The sequence below is a fragment of the Leopardus geoffroyi genome, chromosome C2, assembly GCF_018350155.1.
Source record: "Leopardus geoffroyi isolate Oge1 chromosome C2, O.geoffroyi_Oge1_pat1.0, whole genome shotgun sequence".
NCBI classification, from domain to species: Eukaryota; Metazoa; Chordata; class Mammalia; order Carnivora; family Felidae; genus Leopardus; species Leopardus geoffroyi.
In genome coordinates, this window is record NC_059333.1 from 95,700,308 (window position 1) to 95,720,091 (window position 19,784).

The 19,784-nt window shown below is 41.5% G+C and overlaps 1 protein-coding gene across 1 annotated transcript in view; it reads left to right on the forward strand.

The window, feature by feature from the left end:
• Window positions 1-389: 389 nt before the first annotated feature.
• The window catches only part of SLC7A14 (solute carrier family 7 member 14), a 113,609-nt gene continuing 94,214 nt past the window's right edge, over window positions 390-19,784 (forward strand). Inside the window, exon 1 of the mRNA XM_045503000.1 lies at window positions 390-1,006. The gene's annotated coding sequence lies outside the window, so the exon portion shown is untranslated. The remainder of the gene's footprint in view (window positions 1,007-19,784) is intronic.

The window sequence follows — 19,784 nt, forward strand, 5'->3', positions numbered from 1 at the left end:
AGAATGTTTATTTATTGAGTTACAAATATGTATCCAGCACTGGGCTAGGCAATTTCAAGAACATTATCATTTACAATTTTCATAACTGTCCTGTGAGGTGGTCATTTCATAGATGAGAGAAGAAAGGTTAGGAAGATGAAATACTCCAAGGTCACACAGACTAGAATTCTTGGTGGGTCTTCAAAACTCAAACCCACAGTCTTTCCACTCATAAGATGTTGAGAACCCAAAGATAAATTTGACCTACTTGAGCTTTGGAGAAGGAGGGTCTGCCTTTTTTTAAGAAGAGAGATGAAATCAATCTCTCCCATCCTTTCTTTCCAGCAATGCTGAGGGAAGTGGAAGAAATTTAAGAGCAGCAAGGGTTCAGCAAAGGAGGAGGGAAGCTTTCAGAGGGTAGGAAGCAGGTCTGGAGAGCCAGCTTTGTTCAGTGCCAAGTCCAGCAAAGGTGGAGCTGTTGGCGGATGCCTTCTCAACCCACCGACACCGCAGACATCTGCTTAGTCCTGCTTTCCCAGGGGCAGAGAACTGCGCCCTTATCAGGCCCAGTAAGCCTCGGGACAGCCTGAGATACTGGAAGCAGCACCCGGAGGCTCAGCAAGCCAGAGAGGAGTTGAGAGTGGCATATAGCTGAGTGAGTGTGTGTGTCTGTGTGTGTGTGTGTGTGTGTGTGTGTGTGTCTGTGTGTGTGTGTGTGTGTGTGTGCTGGGAGGCGGGGGCGTCTGGTGAGAGGCCTCGGCTCAATAATGTAAGGGGTTGGGCCGCCCACGTGACTCCAGAAAGGCGGAGACAGGCGAGCTGGAGGGAGGACTGACAGGCCGCCCGGAGGGAGGTGAGGAGGGGGGCGAACTGAATAATTGAGGAGCTGTTCAGCAGCAGCGGCTGCCTCCTGCCTTCCTTTGCCTCCACCGCTCCGCATCATAGTGGGAGAGACAGAATCTGGCGCTGTAAGTGCAGACGGCTAGCCACCAGTCCCTGCAGCTAGTTCATCGCCTCCAGCTCTCCGGTGAGTGAACGTCCCCCTTCGCCGCAGTCTGTTCCCCTCCGCACCCCCTGCACCCCAACTGGACCCCCGCGAGTAGGATGGTCGCCTCTTGTTGAATGAACCAGGGAGCCGGAGCCACAGGAGGAGGGGAAACAGGAACATGGCGCGGAGGCTGAGGGCGCCCGCCGGGAAGGGGTCCCTTGGAAGAAGGAAGGAGCTGGGTTGGGGTCTTTCCGTATCTGGCCCGGGATGGGGCCTGGACAGGGTCTAGGGTCGGGGGACGCCGGGCTCCGACTCACGGGAGCTGCCAGGCTGGGCTGGGGCAAACGCAGCTTCGGCGCGGCCAGAGTAAGAGGCAGAGGAGGGAGCCGCAAGCAGTGTCCGGGCCGCCTGGGTCTCCACAGATGCCGGGCCTGTCCTTTCCTCCCTGCCTTGTCACACACCCGGCTCCCGCAGCTAGGTTCTCGGCCTCGGACTGAGCCCACGGAAAGGAAGAGAGGCTTTTCCGGCTGTAGCCCGAGGGGAGGGCGGGGACAACGTCTGCCCTTTTACCTGAGAGCAAACTCTTCAAAGGGGCTCCAGCTGAGCCCGATACCCACACAGGGCCGGTGCGCTCCTGTCCCCAGAGAGCGGTGATACGCGACGGGGCAGCGAGAAGGACGTGATGGGAAAAGTGTCCAAGGAAGCTCTCTTGCCAGAGCGCGCAGCCCCGGGGGAGAGGATACTCGCCCTTACTTATCACCCCATCGGAGCTTTCTCTCTTCCCTCATCCCAAACACGTCAGTTTCCTACAAATCAAGAGGGCCAGAGTAAGGCAGTGTGGCCTCGCGGGTACAGCCCCAAACCCCCTCCTCCATCCAGAGTCATCTTCCCCCCCCCCGCCCCCCCCCACACATACACACACAACGTTTATTTTATATCGTGATCGAAAAGTAAGGTAGAAATCGCCAAGTGACCAGAAGCAAAGGGAAGGCAGGGAAAGATGGAAGGAAAACTAGAACAGCAGGGATCTCATCTGCTCCTGGTACTCCTCACCCCACTACCTGTGCGAGGCTCCATTCACTGAGTCCTGAACCGAGAGTCTTGAACTGAATTCAAATTCAGAGGAAAAACTTGGGGTGGGGTGGGGTGGGGGGAGCAGGTGGGATTCTCGTCGAAGTGGCGGGGCCAGTCACTGGCCGGAGTTGACAAGCACCACAGAGTGATAACCCGCCTGTCGCCCGGGGTGAGGGGTCCTGAAGAACATCCCAGGCAGGATAGCACCAGGCAGGAGCCTGGGCCGCAGAGCTGACAGCACGGAAGGGCGCTGTCCGCGGTGCTGAAAGTTCTGCGAGGCCGGGAGCTAAATACCGCGGGCAACTGGCGGCTCACTGCTCGCCGGCGGTTCCCGCAAGCTGAAACTGCGTTAGAGCCACGTAAAGACGGTCAGGTGGAACAAGCGACCTGGAGAAAGGGGTTTAGGAGCTCTGCGTTCCCCGATTCTCTGCCTTCCCCTGGTCTCCTCTTGGAAAGAGGTTTTTCCGACTCCTAGGTAGAGGAGCAAGTAGCGGATGTCACTCCAGGATCCAGTTTTGCTAACTTCAGGTGGAAATAAGTCGTGTGGTTCCCCTTTCTATGTCCTGGGCCTGTGCGGTTAATCTTCCTACTGGTAAAGTGTTGGAAAAGCAGTTAGGGTTGTTATTCTGATAAGCACTTCTGTGGCTTTCAGGAACCAGAGAATTGTGAGGCTACCAAAAGAAGAGGTTTCATTAACGAAGAGGCTGGGTTTTCTATTCCTGGCTATGGCTTTTACTCTCTTCAGCACCCTTCTCTCCCCACCACAGATTGTTTACATCCTCTAGATATAGACCTCTAAGCAGCCCTACATGATTGTTTCTTCGACTAATCTTTTACATTATGGGTAAAATGGGGAAAGAATTAAGCCAATTTCAGGGGGGGGGGCAATTAAGAAAATATTTACTGAGCACCTGCTATCTACTAGGTAACATTATCTCATTTAAGCTTCATAATAGCTGCTGGCTACAAATATCACAAGGATAAGAAAACTGAAGTTAGAATCCAGAGCTTGGATTCAAATTCAGGTCTGCTTAACTCCAAACCCCAAGCTATTTTCATGCCCTCATTTTGGCATTTGGCTTTTGATAGCTTTATTGGAGAATGTAGCAAAAGAATGTCAAAAGAGGAAGGTCTACTTTCTTTTGCACACACACAACTCTCTCTCCCAACCCTTTCCTCTTTAATCTGTTCACCCACCCACTGTCACTAACTCCCACCATACCAACTGCTTTTGTGCATGCTGATTGAGATATCACTGTTCACACAAGTTGAGATTCAGAATTACAGAAACAAGTTAGAGGACTAAAACAGCAGGCTCTCCCGAAAGAGCAGTGGGGCTTCACAGGATCTGGAGAACTAGAGCCCACATGTGCTTTCATATTTAGAACTATACTCTTGAGCTTTAGGGCTGGAATAGGGCTTAAAGATCCTTGAGCACCATTCAGATCATTGTTTTACAAGAAGAATTTGGGGACCAAAAGATGATTATAAGTCTAAGTCACATGATTGAAAAGTTAGGATTGGAACCCAGTTAACTCAATTCCAGGGTCAGTGGCCTTTCAAGTACCCTCATCGTGCTTCAGATACCCTTCCCTGCTTCCTTCTGTGGTTATCTTTGATAAGGACATCAGCATCAGTAAACCATATGCAATAATATACCACAAATACCTAAAATCCAAGTGCTCATCTTAAATTTTCTTCCTTTTCTTTTTGCCTCTGGTCTCACTATTCCAGTGTAGTCTGACCCAACATACCTGACCCACCTTCCTCAACAACAGTTCTCCCTATGAGAGCAACTTGCAAATGGAGATGGGGGCATGGCATTTCTCTACACAAAGGCATTGCCTTTGTGTTGTCTATATTTCCTCTTCTGTGGTCTATTCCCAACAAAATAAGCTTTCAAAAATAAATACCCCTAAGCATCTTTCTATGTTCTCACAGGTACTTGGAATAGGCCTTTAAAACATCTAGGCAGAAATAAATTATCATTATAAATGCTAATATCAGTCAAATGTGAGGCACTTTCCTAGTTCCTTTTTGTAAATAATTTCATTGGATCTTCACAATTCTGTCAAGTAGATAATTTCATTAGAGGTGATCCTAGAGTTCTAGTCTACTGTAACTAACATGCAGCAGATTTGATGTTCTATGTATTTCTTCTTGCTTCTCTTTCAGTCCCTAGTAAAATCCCAACTTTATTGCATTGGCAAGGAGGAGGAAATTTTTATCTTGAATTGAATTGTTCTATCCTCTCGCAGTGTGTAAAGTTTAGAAATTCAAATTCACTTCAAATGGTAATGTTCTGTTCTTTTATCTCAATATTTACCACAACATAGTCTTCCTTCATTTGTTATCCTTTACTTAAAGATCCTTATATACCTTCTTAATTCTAATATTAACGTTCTGCTTCAAACCCCATCTAGAATGAATTAAGGCACAACTCATAATTAAATATATAACTTCTATTGTACCCTCACAGGGTGATCCTGCAAGGATGCTGTTCCTGAGGTGCTCTGGGCCCTGTGAACCATAATCTTTAACTGTCTAGAACTGCTCTTCAATATGGTGTCACTGGCCACATACAGCTATTTAAATTTTAATTAATTAACATTAACATTTAATTAACATTAAAAATTTCAATTTTTAATCACACTAGCCATATTTCAAGTGCTCAATAACCATATGTGGCTAATAACTACCTTATTGAACCGTGCAAATATGGCACATTTCCAGCCTTGTAGAAAGTCCTATTGCACGATGCTGTTTTGGAAAGTGCTAAAAACATCCTCACAACAACAACTGAGAACTTGGAATTGGGAAGAACTTGGGATTCTGCTTTAAAACTTCTGCCAAGAAAGGAGGAAAAGCCACTTGTGGCCTAGGACACCCCTAGAACCCAAATATGCTCAAGATAATAAGGCTAGCAAAGAGAGTACATGTCCCACTGAAGGAGCTGGTGACCTCTGGCATTTGCTTCACATGAATTCTGTTTTACCATGAAGTAAAATATTCCATGAATGGGTCTTGCTGGTTTCCTGGATTCCATCTTAGAAGTAACCTGGAAGTTTTTATTCAAAATTCAAGTTTTATACACATATATATCACATATACATGTAACAACCTGTATGTGTGTGTGTGTGTTTACACGTATATGTATGTATATCTTGTCTTAGTAAGTATAGTATGATAAATATGGAAAGAATATGGGACTTGGAGTTAATAGTAAATCTGCCACTTACTACTTGGTGACATTTTAAGGCCCTCTAGATTTCCATTACTTCATTTGTAAAATGTTGACAAGAATAGCCTATCTCAACAGGCTATTGTGAGATTCAAAATGTAGATAAATGAAAGTACTTTGCAGGGAGCATGATTGCTATGTAATGGTTGATAATCTCACGTAGATATTGTATAGTATATAAACAAATAGGATAGCTTAAACCAATGGCATTTCTGAATGCTTTTAGTCCCATATAAATATATTTTGCTTTTGTTGTCATTTTTCACTGTAAAGGAGAATGCTGAAGAAAAAAATCTTTTTGGTTGTTGAGATTTCTTGTTGGTTAAGTTCTATGAATTGAAATACTGTTTACTGTTTGTGGTTTACTTCCTTTGGCCCTGAACATTTCCTTCAGGATAAAAAAAAAAATACCTAGGAAGTCTCATTGGTTCTGAAATAGCTTTTACCTGTTAACTAATAGCTTTAAATCAATTGTCAATAACTATCCTGTCATTACAATAGTGTTTCAGATAAAAGAAAAAGTATTATTGATATCCTTGAGCATGGGTGGATAAAGGGGATGATTTAAAATGACTATTTTTACTATTTATTCATTGAAATGAACTACCCATCTCATGAATCAACGAAGACTTCTATTTTATCCATTGATTAACCCAAAAATAAAAGTAAAGGCTATCAATTTGACTGAATTCTTGAAGTTGCATTAGGGATTCTGACCTTAAATAAAGGGTCTTTATCTATTCTCTAAGGTAAAATTTGTTGGGGTCATAAGTAGAAACTTAACTTGCTAACAGGTGGGACTGGGAGGCCAGAAGTACCAGGGCACTAGGCAGCTATTCTCCACCCCCTCCAAACCTTAATCCATACCTTTTATAGAACAAGGGGCATCGTGGTGAGGTCAAAGGGTAGGCACCTAAAATGGCAACACCTGTACACCACTGATCTCTACTAGTCATCTAACATGGAGCCTTCTGTGTGCAACTGTAGGGAAGATCAGAACAAGCCTTCCCACATTCTGGTTAAGGCACACATTAACTTCCAAGGAACCTGGAACACTTAGCCCCAGGTAAGGTCACTTCATGGGCATGAACAAGATGGAGGGTCAAACATGGAGTCAGTGTTTTCTGCACTCCTACAACTTAGCTAACATTTACTCCCAAACCTGGCATCTATTGCCTGTGCCTGAACTTTAATCTACAGCGTTTATAACTCAAGTAGGAGTGCTTTTTTTATATATGCCTGACTGGGTCAGAAAGTGACACAAATACAGTCATGCCTTCTCTAATAGATCACCATTTTGATACTTAAATATTTTTCTCCTACAACACAAAAGTTAATACAATGCTCAAGTATTATAGAAAATAAGTCTGCAAAGGAAACTATTCCATCAGACGATTCTTAATTGTATTATGTTTGCTATTGATCCTGAAAACCCAATGAAGTAATATATTTTTTTATTGGGAAGGGGTAGGTAAACCTCCTGAAAAATCAAGCTGAGTGTAGCTAAGGGCTCTAGATTCTATCTCTGGTTCTCTGGCAGGTTATTTCCTTTCTTGGAACCCGAGATTACCTTTGTTCAGACTTTGTTAAGGCATGCATGGTAATTTACAATATACTCTACCAGAGAAATAGCTGAAACATACTTTCAGCTCCAAATGCTGGTCAAGCATACCATTCTCAGGTCTTTTTTGCATATAAAATTATATTACTAAAGGGAAAATTAGTGAGATTATCAACTCTGGTCTCTGGTAGCTCATGCTAGCTTTAATAACACATACCCTTTGTTAGGAATCATGGTTATTAATTTCATTGGAATTATTTGTCTCTTGGAAGGGCTTGGATTTTGGAAGGGGGAAAATACATTACCTTGGAGCTGAAAAGAGCTTACTTTTCACTGTCTTTAGCTTGAGGGATATCAATAATTTTATATCACAGGAAAGAAAATTAACAATGTAGCTTTGAAACTCATGCTGGTAGCATGCAATCATTCACTTAAAGTAACTGAGGTAGGGGAACCTCAGTGGCTCAGTTGGTTAAGCGTCGACTTTGGCTCGGGTCGTGATCTCGTGGCTCATGAGTTTGAGCCCTGCAGAGCCTGCTGGGATTCTCTCACTCTCCCTGTCTCTCTGCTCGCTCTCTCTCTGTCTCTCTCTCAAAATAAATAAAATTTAAAAAATAAGGTAACTGAGGTAGCCCTATATTGGTAGCCATGGGTGTTTGGAACCCCTATAGCCTGGCATATGAGTGCTGAATACATATTTGTTGAATTCAGGCCATTGTTCCAGGTCGGTTCATGCCATGCACTCATCTAGCCAAGAAATAAGTATACCCTGTGGCATTTTCCTTTAGCAAATGAAATAGGAGGCAAGCACCGAACATCAAATCTTACCCTGACAACCACACCTGTAACCATAAGTAGAAGTGGCCTGGACAGACCGCTCCTGAGAATTGGGTCTTGCCGCCTTCCTCCAGGAAATAAGGGATACATTAGCTCGAGGGTCTTGAATCTCACTGTGATGAGGCAACTCCATGAAGCCAAAGCTTAAAATAGAGTTGTATGTTATTTTTGACTTTAGAGATATTTCTTTATTTCCTTGAGAAAATATTTGACTGGCAAGATTGTTACAGGCAATTACTATTGTTCCTAAATTCAGAAGGAATTAGAACGAAAGCTTAAAATGAAAGCACATACATTAATTAGAGAGCTGATGACATCACAGTCTGGAAGGTCACAGAATATTTTCCTTTTCCAGGAATAATTGGGCCTTCTTTCAAGAGTTTTGACTGGTCATTACTGACAAAAATGGAAGAAAAATAGATCATTCTATTCTAGCAAGTCAACAAGCAAATACCTAGAATTAACTGATTCTCATTTGCCAAAGGCAAAATATTCCAACCCAATAAACTGTCCTACAAATGAGCAAGCTGATTTCCATGGCCTGTTCATTTATTAGGTTGTTTTTTTCTCTGTTTGTTTTTTAAATAATTAGCAAATTTTAAAAATTACATCCAGGTGTTTGAACATTCTGATGACAAATTGTCTTCATAATTATAAATACTTTGTTGTTCATTAGAGATTATATTTATACAATATATTATTGTGCCAATGTTTTGGAATGATCACATAACCCAACTCTCTCATCTGACAGAGAAATTGAGGCTGAGAACACTCACCCAAGTCAATAGCAAAGGCAAAAATAAGATTTGAGCCTCCTCTCTCTCAATCCACCGCTCTTTGTATATTTCAACCTCAGACATCTTTTCATTAGTCATGAAAACCCATTTAGTCAATGAGTTTAGCCACCAAACTTTTGCCAGGGCTACTAGGAGTAGGAAAGTATATGTATTTGGATTTCATATTATTTCCATTTGCACCTCCAAATGAAAGAACTGCAAAATCAAGGATAGTCAACAAGTAGAAATTTCATGGGTGGAATTATGAGCCAGAAGAAAAGCATCAAAACCCCAGAATCCTTGTGAGAACCTGGGCAAGGATTTAACTCCTCTTACCTTCATCATCTTCATCTCTAAAAACAAGAAATTTGAATTAAATAGTTTCAGATCCTATACGCTCTAACATTCTATAGTTTTATGAAATGAGGCCAAGGATTTAAATTATCCATGTTCTGCCTCGCTCAAACCACATAATAAAAAACAAATCCGGATTCTTATTTTTACATCACTACTTATTGGAGGCTCCGTTTCATGCTAGTACTCCATTCAGTAACAATATTCATAATAACAGCACTTATGACGATAGCTAATAATTATCGACTTATTTACATTTACTGTGACCCTATGATGTTGGTAATGCTAGTATCCCCATTTTGCAGGTGAGAAACCCGGGTCCCAAAGTAATTAAATAACCTGCCCAAATTGATATAGCTTTATGCTCTTAACCGCCATGCACACTGCCTCCTTTGAAAAGCACTGGTCTCTCAGATAACTGATGTGCGTCATTTACAGGCCACTTAACACACAAGCCCCTTTTCTGGGGGAATTTCCATCTTACCTACATTTTCTGACTAGAAGAGCAATCAAGAGAGTAAGTAGAACTTCAGGTCTCTGGGTCTGATGAGGCTTGTAGAGTGATCTTCATTGTCTTTCTGCAAGATGGCTCTTGTCCTTTTGCATTTGATACCATTGATCAATTATTTCAATGGTTCAGTACTGAAAGTTGGTGCTTTGCAAGCTGCTGCATGCAATGAGAACCATTCTGCTGTGTTTTCCCCAGCATGTGTGGACAGCCTGCGTTGCCAGAAATGGATGGATGCTGGTATAGGATTCAGCACCTTCTGAAACTACAGAAGTCACCCTCCCACATCTTCATTGTTCAGTGGCATCTTCTGGCTTCTGTCCCCAAGTTTTTGACTCAGAGTAACAATCTAGACAGCATTTAAGGCAGAGAGAGAGAGAGAGAGAGAGAGAGTTTCAAAGTGTCATTTTCTGGTGGTGGGATTCAGTTATTAATCGTTAAATACATATACCACAGTACACATCTATTCTACTGAGGATTTCAACATGTGCTTAATCTGTTCACGGACATCCTGTACGTAATATGTCATGTCTAATAAATAGAATGCTCTGACAGCAGCCTAGCATGTACATACATTTTTATTGTGTAAACATATGATTATGTAAAAACTTATATAATGTAATAAATATTATTTGTATACATTCTTTTATTTTTTTAATTTGAAAAGGTTTTACTTAAATTCCAATTGGTTTGCATACAAAGCAATAGTAGTTTCAGGTGTACAATATAGTGACCCAACACTATATAACACCTGTTCCATATAACACCTGGTGCTCATCACAACATGTACACTCCTTAATCCCCACCACCTGTTTAACCCATTACCCCACTGACCTCCCCTCCAGTAACCATCAGGTTTTTCTCTATAGGTAAGAGTCTGTTTCTTGGTTTACCTCTGTCTCCTTTTTTCCCCTTTGCTTATTTGTTTTGTTTCTTAAACTCTACATATAAGTAAATCCTTTGTCTTTCTCTGACTTATTTCACTTAGCATAATACTCTCTAGCTCCACCTGTGTCATTGCAAATGGCAAGGTTTCATTCTTTTTCACGGCTGAGTAATATTCTTCTTTACCCATTAGTTGGTTGATGGACACTTGGGCTGTTTCCATAATTTGGCTATTGTAGATAATGCTGCTATGAACATCCCGGTGCATGTAACCCTTTGAATTATTATTTTTGTATTCTTTGAGCAAATACCTAGCAGTGCAATTGCTGGATTGTAGGAGAGTTCTCTTTTTAACTTTTTGTATAAACTCCATACTGTTTTCCGGAGTGGCTGCACCCGTTTGCATTCCCACCAACAGTGCAAGAAGGTTCCCCTTCTTCTGCATCCTCACCGACATCAGTTGTGCTCCTGTGTTCCTGAGTTTAGCCATTCCAACAGCTGTGTGATTATATAATAATAACTTATATAAGATAATAAATATATGTGATATATTTAATATATTATTTTGCGCATTTCATACACATCCTTTTATTCTTTAGCTCTAGTGTCTGGCTTGCTAAACTAGTCACCTACCCCACCAATACCAAAGTCAATTATAGGATGCATAAGTCTACTTCTGCCTCTGCGGCAGTCAGATGGATGTAAATTCCACTAATCGTGTATGCAACATATCAATATATGCTGTAACATGTTACGAGGGAGCCTCAAGGAGAGACCAGGGAATGATTTACGTCCATATAGAAAGTACAATGAAATTATACTTTGAATGATATGCGATATTTTCTCATGTGGATAAATAAGAGGGAAGGCTCTTGTAGAAATAGGAACAGCATAAACAGTGTGAATGTAAATGACATAGGCTGATGTGGTTAGTTAGAGACCTGGCTGGAAAGGTGGAAGGTCGTATTGAAAAAGACTCTGAAGAAACTTGAATACAGCTGGGTGGATGTATTTATTCAGCCTGAAGTTTATCTTTGAAGACAGTTTTTATGAATATTTTAGAAATGCCACTGATTTCAGTGTTGGTTCATGGCCAGAATCATGAAGTCTAATTTCCTGGCTAGAAGGAACCTCAGAAATCATATCGGCCTTCCCCTTTGCCTATATTTTACAGTTGAAGTAATTAAAACCCAGAGACATTAAGTGACTTGCCCAAGGTCAGCAGCAAATTAGTGACAGGACAAAGACTAGAGCCTAGTCCATCCTCTTAGTTCATAGCATTTTGTCCTGCTCTGTGCTGCCTTCGGGGATTTTATTCATCATCTGAGCATAACCCAATGTAGCACAAATGGTGATTATTAAGTATTTATGAAGCTCCGAGTTTTCCATTGCTCACTATGAAGGTATAGTTTCTTCATTACAGCCAGATGATAGATCAGACCCTGGGCTGCTTCTATCTACATGAGAGAGCATTCTCTTCAGAAACACAAACACAAACAGCATTCCGAACACATGGGCATGACATTCTTCCCCTGCCTCATTTCAAACCACCAGAGATTATAGAGGCACAGCCTGAACAGAAGGTATCTTAATCTCTGGTGGTTCTGTAAATAATATGCTGTTCATGCCTGCATAGAAATGATCACAGCCTCTCTATTTTCTAGATGAGGGATCCTTCAGAAAAATGAAGCTGCTAGCACACACAGCTCATCAGATAGGATTTCAGACCCCAGAGCACCAGACCTCTTTGTAACGAGTTTGAATATTTCACCCATTTGCACACTCTTAATTTATCCAGACTTGCGGTCTTAAATTTTATGTCACAGTCTAGTTAGTCTGTGCATATTTAGGTTCGATTGGTTATCCCCCACTCTTTTCCTCTGGCCACTCTTCCTTCACCTCAGCCAAAAGCAGCACTGTAACTAGATTCTCTGACTCCCAGTCTCATGCTTATCCCTCCAAACTGCTTTCTAAGGGTAGAGAATACAGCGTTTCCGCCCTCTTCACCACCCCTGCCCGCCATTCACATCATAACCTTGTAAGAATGGATGGAAATGACTACTTGCACTACTTGAAAGTTCATTCCAAGCCCTTGTTTAGAATACTATACATGCTATACTGTCCACCTATCATTTTAAGAAGCCGATTATGGAGAAGTTTAACACACTTTCTACTCTGGAGGTTATATACAATCATTGCCATTGCTCAAGGAGGTATCACCACAGAGAACAGTGTGTTCAAGAAGAAAGAGGACAGGGTCTGCTGCTCCCATCACTTGACAATGGAGCAAAGTTCATCCAAAATTCACTATAAGTTATAGGTCATTAGATTCATAATCCCAGAGACCAGACAATTGGGTAATTAGATGGAGTTAAGCAATATTGGTAGCAGCCAAGGAAGTGAAAAAAGACAACTCCCACACCATTCCTTCTTTAGGGGTGAGGTGTTTTGCCTGAATTGATCAGCATGGTACACTTAATTTAGTGTACATAAAGTTTACAATGATAGGGTTTTTGTTTTTAGAAAATCAATGGAATTCACACTTTCTGTTTCAACTCCTTCTGATGAATCATTTTAAGACAAAAAAACAGGTGGTGTTTGAGTAAAGAGTATGTGGAAAATAGAAGCAGGGAAGAGGGCAGAGAAATTCAAGAACTGGCTTCCCACCCAAGTCTTCATAGGCTCATGATTATCTCATAGTCTGACCAGGCTTATTTATTAGGTATAGAAACTCAATTTTATCAGTCTATCAAAAGTCATCTAGCTCTGAAGAATCAAGCCATGCCCCCCCAAATCCCAAGAGGCTGATTTGTAAACTAGATGCAGTATAGTCACATGCAATGGGGAGATACTGTAGACTATTGCCCAGGTCATTCCCTTCCTGGTATTAGGTCAACAAGAAAACCAAAGGAGTGATCAAAGATAAGCTGTAAGCACAAGATAAGGATCAATGGCGTTAGACAAGAGTCTCATGGAACGTGCTATGAAGGCTGCAAGAGAGACAGAGAATTCTTTCAGATTCTACCCAAGAGCACCTTTTAGATTTCTGAAACAGTCGTGCCCTTCAATTTGATGCTCACAAGAGGGTCTTGTTTCCACTTTCTCTAATGTTGTAGAAACTTTGGCAAACACTTCCAGTAGAAGATAGAGACATTATCTAGTCTCTATGGAGTCCTCATCTTCCGTTCGGATATTACTTCGGACATGTTGTAACTTCTTAATTCATAGCTTATCTCATATTAGTTACATGCTAGTCTCCTTCAAGGAGTTCTGGTAGATGCCCCAGTTTAAGCACCAATCATGAATAAATTGCCTTAAGTTTTCTCTGGAAGGTTAGGTTAGGTTATTTCTGTAAGAGGCAAATCTCTTGTACTTTGTGTTAGTTCTGTTTATTCTGCTTCAGAGGGTACCATGATCTGACATTGCTCTGAGAGCTCTGGGGTCTGGTTTATCCTCGTCAGTAATCTACGTGTATGGACCCTGACATTTGAAACTGTATCCATTCATCACTCTCAATACAGAAAACATTCATGGGGTGACTATGACTCATCCACAAAACGCTGAAGGCATCAACTCTCAAAAGGTTTTTTAAAAATCAGACAATTACCTCTGAAAGAGGCCAAACGACCATTTTAACTATTTTTATTCTCCCCTTGACCTGACTGGTTACCCTGGTTCCAAGCAGGCACAAACTACACAGACAGTTTGGGATTCATTTTAAATTCTTTCCTAATCACATAGACTTTTGACACACTTTCGATTCCAGCATCGGAATACAGAGGAAAAAAAAAATCTGAATGAGTATAGACTGTTGTGCCAGAAATAAATCCCTAATATAGACAACTAAAATATGCCTCTATAGAACTTAGCTGTCAAAATAGAAACAAAACTACTGTTTCAATACTATCTTAGTATCTTGTCTGTGTTCTTCCTTTCTGCCCCCAAGTTATAGTTGTAAATAAATGCTATGGTGCCATCACAGTACATTAAGAGATTGAGGAGAACTTGTCCATCGAGCATTATGATGTTATCTCTTTACGTATGTAATTCCAGTATGGCAAATTATAAAATGTTCTTCTTAAAGTCAAGCATAACTAAATAGCTACATCATACTACTTGTGATCAGAATAGCTCTCATTTACTCATGAAGTCTTATGAAGGAGATATGATTATCCCAATTCTACATATAATGATCGGCAAATTTAAATGACTTGTCCAAGGTTTTCTAGACAAAGGTTTTACAGGGTTGAGATTCAAATGATGTGCCACCTGACATCAAAATCTTCCCCACTCATACTACCCATCCACAATTTAAAAATTCTCTCTGAAAGAGGCCAGTCTTAATGTATCTCATATGAGTGCATGGATAATAAGAATGATTTTTCAGGTTTACCTTCATGGTCTTTCAGAGGATTAGACTCAGGACTCCAAAGACTTGGCGTAGGACTTAGGGCAACACATCTCTTTCCTAGGCCTCAGTCATTCCATCTAGGAAAGAGAAAACTAGTTGCTCTTCATTTGGTTAGTTATTCACTCATTCCACAAATACGCTAAACACTGAAACGACAATGGGAAAAAACACAGACCGGAAGCTGTTAGTAAAAATAGGAACCACTATTCAGAATATTGTTACTAAAATAAAAACAACATCAAGTCCCTATTGTTCATGATATGTACAGGATTGAATCCAAGATTTGCTGTTTTGGGGAAAAAAAAGATTGTTTTGCTTAAGTTTTCGTAATCAGTGAAATAATTTTAATTCTTCTCATATAATTGTCAAATAAACAAAATTACAGGCCCAACTAACCAACGTAATGCAAGTTATTACTTAAAAGAGCAGAAGTCTAGATCCTTAAGGTTCCTGTGGTTGGTTTCTGGAAGACAGATTTGCTCCAAACTATCAGTGATATACATTGCAACTCTAGACTTAATACATTCATATTCTAAAAATTCAAAGTACATTTTCATTCCCTACAGGAACTCATTTCTTTCAGCGAAGGCTGAGATTGTTTGAATACCCCAAAGCAAGAACATAGTACAAGAAGACTAATAAGCTGTAATGGGAGACTGATAGCAGAAGGGATATTTATTAAGCAAAACAGAACAGGGGATTTGAAAGGAAGAAAAGTAATTTGAAAGGCAATTTTCAGTTTAAGACAATTCTAAAGTTTAATATTGTTGATGGGCTAGAGCATATTAAAAAAAACGTTGAATGAGAGAGTAAAAAAGAAAATTAAGGCAACAAAAAAAAAGAGGGAAATAAATTATGTTTATTCTAAGACACTATTCTTTAAAATTGTATTCTTCCTAAGTACTTTTCCTTTAAAGGTCAGGGGCAGGAGGCATTTGCTGGGCAGTGAGAAGGGAAGATACAATTCATTCCCCTGAGTCAAACCTTTGCCAGTATCCCAGGCTTGAAAGTAAAAGTCCCCCTCACACATAAACACACAGTTGTCTTTTTCTCAGTTGTCTCTTTCTGCGTTCTTCAATTTGTCACCAATTTTCAGAAGCCACTTGCAAGAGGCATCATCACAAAACCATTATCTAATGACCCCCAACTGTGCCCAGCTGAGAGACCCAATTTATATCTAGGAAACTATTTGGACTTTCAAGGTGATTTTCTTCTCTTAAAACATGGGACATCAAGTCTTTCCTAGCATGAGACCAAAACAAATAAATAAATAAATAAAACAGAGCCCCCCCCCACCCCAAAAAAAATCAAGGGGAAACCACTGTCGTTAGGAAATGAAGTAAATTTGCCTGCCAGCCTAATCTCATAGTTCAGCTTGTATGCAGGGCCGATTTCTAATCAAAAGGATTATACCAGTTGTAGGATAATATCAGTTGTAAATGGAATATTTATGACCGCATGACATCACTCAGGGTGATCCATTTTAACTTTGCTTTTAATATTAAAGCAAAGGTTTCAGGGTTAGCTTTTTCAGATTTTTTAAAATAAACTATAAGGTGATCCTCACCAAAATTAGTTTATCATTCAGCTTCTTGGGGTTTTTAGAGAAGCATTACAAATTCTGTGGCTATAAGGTGAGTAAAACTCATCTGTCCTGGATCTTGAATGTTCAGCTCGAGAAATTGGGCTTCAAGCCACGATCAGTGGAAGCCCCAAAGGTTTTGGTGCAGAGTTGTGACCCGAACAGTCATGGAAGTTTCCGACAACAGTGAGTGGGATATATCAGGGAAACACAGAGAAAGGAAGGAAGTAGAAAAGTAAGTCAGGAGAGTAAACTGTGGGAAAAGGTGCAAGAAAAAAAAAAAAAAAAACATTTCATAGCTACAGAATCAGGGTCCATTGTTGCTATTTCTTGGCTGGTGCTGAAGCCTGGAACTCAAATCTTGTTTGAGGTGAGCACAGCTCTGAGCACTGGGGAGATGGCGCCCCTCTCTCCTTGGCTTCACACCTAACATCGGTGGGATGTTTCTCTCAGCTGACAGGAGCCCCTCTCTGCTGATGGTGAAAGAGTTGGTAGGGATGGGCAGAGTTGCAGAGAAGGGGGAAAACAGATGAGCTTTGCACACTTGGAACCAAAACAAAGCCAAGGAAGCACCATGGAGAAGTGGAGCTGAGTGGGTAGTGGTTTCAAACCCTCTCCAGCTGTGTGCAACTCAGTTCACACAGGTCCTTTTGCTTCGTGTGGCCTGAGACACCTCATCTACAAGACAGAAAGGCTGCCACAGATGATTGCCATGGTTCTTACCAGCTGGACAATTTATAACATCAGCAGCGTATTATTAATTTAAAGATGCATTTCATGGATCATACTCAATTCACTTCAATTCCAGGGTGGATCATTGCACAAAATGCCGAAGCTCCTAAGGGCTCGATTTCCTCGCTTTATTTTTCTGCCCTCCATTTCTTGTTTTTTTCCATTACTTTTCTGAAGCAGTATTTTTCCCCTCTTCCACTTTTTTCTTCATTTTCTAGTGACAGCAGGGAAGGGACTGTTTCAGTAAGACAGGAAGCTGAGGTCATCTGCTTATCCACAGGACAAGGAGAACCCAGGGCCTAGGCAGCGAGCTCTTTTCCACACCATTCTGCTGCTAGACCTCAGTCCTTACCAGCAAGCAGAAAAAATCTTACTCAGCCTGTCTTCTGACTTATTTTTTTTATCACTGCTTTCTCTGCCAGACTGCAGGCTCCCAGATGTTCTAGGCAACTCTATCTGTCTCATTGCCTGCAGGCCAAGCTAGGTGATTGTTGTCACCCCCTTCTTCTAGGAAAAGTACTACAGAAGGAGGTGATTTGCACAAGTCTTAGCATAGTTGAACTTGATGATAACCATGTGAGGTGCCATGCACGTATACATACCCAGTGCCAGTCTTCTATCCACAACTGCCTCTATTTCAACTTGTCTCCTCAAATCTAGCAGGTCAGCAGAGCCATGGAGATCACACTTCCCAAGGAAAAGCTGGACCTTGAATTAGTCAGTCTTCTTCTAGTCCCCGGAATTACAGTCGCATTTGAGAACCAGCACTTCCTTGCCTTGCTCATCTCAGTGGAGGCTGAGCTGAGGTAGGATCTCTACCTTGTTATCTTGCCTCACCCCCACCACCAGCCCAGAACTTCTGACCCACTGCTTGGGTGACTCACTTCCTGTACTAGCCCGGTTCTCTCCCTTTGGAGACAACTGAAGTTGCCCCTGAAATAAAGCAAAGAACACAGAATCTCTTTCTGCTGGTCCTCAGAGCTGAAGGAGGCTTGAGATTTCCTCGTAACAACACATGAATCAGATCGTTGGGCTGCTCGAATCCTTTAAAAAATGAAACATTTGACTCCCAACAGAGTCAATACTCCTACAGGGTGGGCATTATCGGCCCCATTTTTTAGATGAAGAGACCAAGGCTCACAAAGACTTGTAATAGGCAGGGTGGGGACTCTTAACACAGATCCACCTGACTTCAGAGGCTATAGCCTATTACTTCTGTGAAACAGTAAACTACTAAGACTTACGAAAATAAAGCCAAACCCAAAGAAATAAAGACAAGTGGAACTTAGGTAGTGGAACTACTACCTCTAACTAGCAGCTTGACCCTGGGCACATCTTTCAGGTTTCACTCTCTTTGTCCATGAAATGAGAGTGCTGGATCCAATGATTTCTTCCAGCTCCTGCACCCGGAAGTGTGCTTTCTAGTTAGTCCGTGTCTCTTCCACAGGAGCCAGCAGCTAAAATCTTACCTCAGCACAAAAGACTTCTAACAACAGGAAGTGCCACTTCTCTAGAGGCTCCGGAAATGACTCAGGCAATATCTGTTCTCCAGGGAGAACCTAGAATTTCTATAACTTCGATTGCCCAGTGGTCAGGGCTGGCTTAGGTAACATTCACAGCTGTTTATTCTGCCAGCGGGAGGTCTCCATGGCATTCTCTGCCGACATTGGAGGGAGAATCTGGGCTCAATACTTGTTATCCCTGGATTTAAAGAGGTAGTGATTCGGGGCGCCTGGGTGGCGCAGTCGGTTAAGCGTCCGACTTCAGCCAGGTCACGATCTCGCGGTCCGTGAGTTCGAGCCCCGCGTCAGGCTCTGGGCTGATGGCTCAGAGCCTGGAGCCTGTTTCCGATTCTGTGTCTCCCTCTCTCTCTGCCCCTCCCCCGTTCATGCTCTGTCTCTCTCTGTCCCAAAAATAAATAAACGTTAAAAAGAAAAAAAAAAAAGAAAAGAAAAAAAAAAAAAGAGGTAGTGATTCAAAAGTGCAACAGAGAGAAAAGATAAATATTACACACCCACTCATACTTCTTAAGTGAAAACCATTACAAGAACGTGTTAAAGGTAGATAGAATTATTTACCAGCAAGGATTTTTCATTTAATAAAAGGAAACATCAGGATTCCTAAATGGTGTATATTTAGTCTTCTAGAGACTGAATTTGGTGGAGAAATAGATATTAAATCCAATGCTGACTGAATGCAGATCATAATCAAAGGGGGGACATGTTGTTTAATGGGAGAATATGATATGCTGTTTGCAAAAGTTTGCTTTACACACAACCCTTAGGAACCGATGTTTGTTGAACTGATATGAATGTATCTTTTGTGTGGCAAGATGCCCACTGGTATAAATCGACACAGGGGAGCTGGGTGTACATTGGTAAGGGAGGGGAAAGGGAAGTGGAGACCAGGTGTGAGTGAACACCATTTTTGCTTAGAAAAGCATCATGGTGGCAAATATTGTATTGACTTAAAAAAAAAACTGGAATGATGTTGTTAAAAGGGGTGATGACATTTGATGCAATTATTTGCATTAAACAGCCAAAAAAGAAGCTTTGTCTAAGCCATCCAGAATAACAGTAAGACTCCTTTGGTCAGCGTATTAACCATTAAGGAGAGTTTGACAAGTGAAAATAATATTTCTGTAGCACGGCCAGAAACAAGACAATGCCAGAATAGGCAATATTTCCCAGGAGGAATCAGGAAATCTTATTACTGCCTCTGTGGTTTACCATGTCCTGACCCACAAACAACAACACAATATCCACAACACCCAATAGATAGACTTTAAAAGTTTAAACCAGTTTTGCACATGGCATTTCTCGTTTAATCCTCATCCCAACCCTGTGGGATAAGCAA